Genomic DNA, 3672 nt, shown 5'->3' on the forward strand with positions numbered 1-3672 from the left:
TACCCTGTCTACTAGGCTGCTTGAAGTTGTCCTGCAGCTCACTGATGCTTTGTTCACTTTTTCTCAGTCTTTTTTCTCACTGTGTTTCATTTTGGATAGCTTCCATCATTATTTACTCAAGTTTCTTAATCTGTGCTTCTGCGGCATCTAATCTGGTTTGAATCCCATCCAATGTATTTTTTTTAACTGTAGTTTATATCTCTAGAAGTTCCATCTGGGCCTTTTAAATTTTTTCCCCATGTTTAATTTTCCTTCTAACTTCTTAAACGTATAGAATAGTTATAATAACCCTTTTAATGTACTTGTGTATGAATTTATTATCTGATAAATTTACGAATCCATTTCAGTTGATGTTTCTCTGCACCATAGGTCATATTTTTCTGATCCTTTTCATTCCATAATTTTTTGGGGTGCCAAATATTGCTAATTTTACCTTGTGGGGTCCTGGATATTTTTGCGCTTCAGTAAATATTGTTGAGCTTTGTTCAGTCCCTAGAAACCTTGCAGGCAGTCCTCCACCTGGCTTGTTTCCGTCTTTCAGGAATCACTGTCCTAGGCTGCCTGGTGGCCAATGTTCACATCGTTGTTTTATCTATCCCCTCAGGTTTTTTTGGCTTGCTTCACTGATGGGTCAGATGGTAAAGAATTTGCCTGCAATGCGAGAGACCAGGGTTTGATCCCTGGGTCAGGAAGAGCCCCTGGAGAAGGAAATGGCTACCCACTGCAGTATTCTTGCCTGGAGAATACCATGAACAGAAGAGCCTGCTGGGCTACAGAAGTCCATGGGGTTGCAAAGAGTCAGACACAACTGAGCAGCTAACACTTTCACTTTTGAACATACTGCAAAGGAAACCATCAACAAGATGAAAAGGCAGTCTACAAAGTGAGAGATTATATACAAAGAGAAATTATATATCTGATGGGGGGGCTAATATCTGAAAAATACACAGAATTCATACAACTTTTAAAAGTCCAATTTAAAAATGGGTAGAGGAGACTTTCCTGGTGGTCCAGTGGTTAAAAATCCACCGGCCAATGCAGGGTACACAGGTTTGATCCCTGGTCCCAGAAGATTCCATATGCTGCGGGACAGCTAAACCCATGTGCCACAACTACTATGCCCAAGTGCCCTAGAGCCTGTGCTCTGCAACAAAAGAAGCCACAGCAAGGAGCCCCTGTACTGCAAGGAAGAATAGCCCCAGTGCCCCGCAACTAAAGAAAGCCCGTGTACAGTAATGAAGACCCAGTGCAGCGAATTAATTACTTAATTGAATTGAATTGAAAATATTTTTTAAAAGTGGGCAGAGGATTTGAATAGACATTTTTCCAAAGAAGACATGTAAATGGCCAACATGTATGAAAAGGTGTCTAACATGTCGAGGAGCAATTAAGCCTGTGCACAGCAACTATTGAACCTGTGCTCTAGAACCTGGGAGCTGCAATTGCTGAGCCCATGTGCCGCAGCTGTTGAAGCCTGCTCACCTAGAGCCCATGCTCTGCGACAGGAAAAGCCACGGCAACCAGAAGCCCAAGCACAGCAACTAGAGATTAGCCCCTGATTGCCGCCAACTCACGGAAATGTAAATCAAAACCACAATGAGATGCTACCTCACACTTGTCAGGATGAGTGTTATCAAAAAGACAAGAGGGAGTTCCCTGGTGGTCAGTGGTTAGAACTCTGAACTTTCACTGCCATGGACCTGGGATCAGTCCCTGGACAGGACGTGCAGTACAGACCAAAAACTAATTAATTAAAAGACAAGAAATAACAAGTCTTGGTGAGGATATGAAGAAAAGGGAACCCTTGTGAACTGTTGGTAAAGATTTTGTGTGTATGTGTTTACAATGGAATATTATTCAACTATGGAAAAAGAAATCCAGCCAGTCCCAGCAACATGGATGGAATTTGAAGGCATTAAACTAAGTGAACTAAGACAGAAAAGCACAAATACTGTATCATATCACTTATATGTGAAATCTGGAAAAAAAAATGACATCACAGATACGGAGAGAAGATTTGTAGTTACCAGAAGTGGGGGGATTCTCTGATGGCTCGAACCGTAAAGAGTCTGCCTGCAATTCGGGAGACCTGAGTTTGATCCTTGGGTCTGGAAGATCTCCTGGAGAAGGAAATGGCAACCCACTTCAGTATGCTTGCCTGGAAAATCCCATGGACGGAAGAGCCTGGTGGGCCACAGTCCAAAGGATCGCAGAGTCAGACACGACTCAGCAACTTCACTTTCACTTTCAGAAGTGGGGTGTGGTGGTGGGTGAAGTGAGTTGAGGTGGTTAAAAGGTAGAAACTTCAGCAATAAGATGACTAAGTCCTGGTAATGGTGACTCTTGTTAACAAACTGTATTATATACTTGAAATTTGCTAAAGTTGGACATTATTTTGCTGACAAAGGTCCATATAGTCAAAGCTATGGTTTTTCCAGCAGTCATGTATGGATATGAGAGTTGGACTCAGAAAGCTGAGCGCTGAAGAACTGATGCATTTGAACTGTGGTGTTGGAGAAGACTCTTGAGAGTCCCTTGGACTGCAAGATCAAACCAGTCAATCCTAAAGGGAATCAGTCCTGAATATTCATGGAAGGATTAATGCTGAAACTGAAACTCCAATACTTTGGCCTCCTGATGCGAAGAACTGACTCATTGGAAAAGACCCTGATGCTGGGAAAAACTAAAGGCAGGAGGAGAAGGAGACGACAGAGGACGAGGTGATTGGATGGCATTACTGATTCGATGGACACGAGTTTGAGCAAGCTCCGAGAGTTGGTGATAGACAGAGAAGCCTGGCATGCTGCAGTCCATGGGGTCACAAAGAGTTGGACACGACTGAGCGACTGAACTGAACTGAACAGGATAGATCTTAAAAGCTCTCAACACAATAAATAAATTTGTGATTATGTGTGGTAACGGGCATGAACTAAACTTATTGTGGTGATCATTTCAAAATACACAGGTGTATCATATCATTATATACCTGAAACTAACAAAATGTGACATGTCAATTATCTCTCAACTTTAAAAGTTCACTTAACGGGCTTCTCTGGTGGCTCAGGTATGAAGGACCTGCAGGAGACATGGATTTGATCCTTGATCTGGGAAGATCCCACATGCAGAGGAGCAATTAAGCCCATGCACAGCAACTATTGAGCCTGTGCTCTAGAACCTGGGAGCTGCAACTACTGAGCCCATGCGCCATGACTACTGAAGCCTGCTCACCTAGAGCCCATGCTCCATAACAGAAGCCACAGCAACCAGAAGTCTGAGCACCACAACTGGAGAATAGCCCCTGATTGCTGCAACTAGAGGGAAGCCCGAGAAGCAATAAAGACCCAGCACAGCCAAAAATATATAAATTAATGAAATTATAAAAACAAAGAAAATGCAATGCAGGAAGACACTACAAGCCTTCTTCAGTTACTGAAATATTTAAAAAATAATCCACTTAAGAGAAAGCATAAAAAACAAAAGAAGCGGTGGCGGGGGAGTATACTAAATATAAAGGACAAAAGAAGATAATAGGAAAAACTTCCAAACCTGTAAGTAATCACAAAAAATAAGAATGGATGAAGTTCATTAATTAACAGACCATCAGCTTTTTAAAAATGTAAATATAAGCTGCTTACTAAAGATGCATTTGGAATACAGAAAGGTTGAACAAAA

This window comes from Bison bison, unplaced genomic scaffold, assembly GCF_000754665.1.
Source record: "Bison bison bison isolate TAMUID 2011002044 unplaced genomic scaffold, Bison_UMD1.0 scf7180017864487, whole genome shotgun sequence".
Lineage (NCBI taxonomy): Eukaryota > Metazoa > Chordata > Mammalia > Artiodactyla > Bovidae > Bison > Bison bison.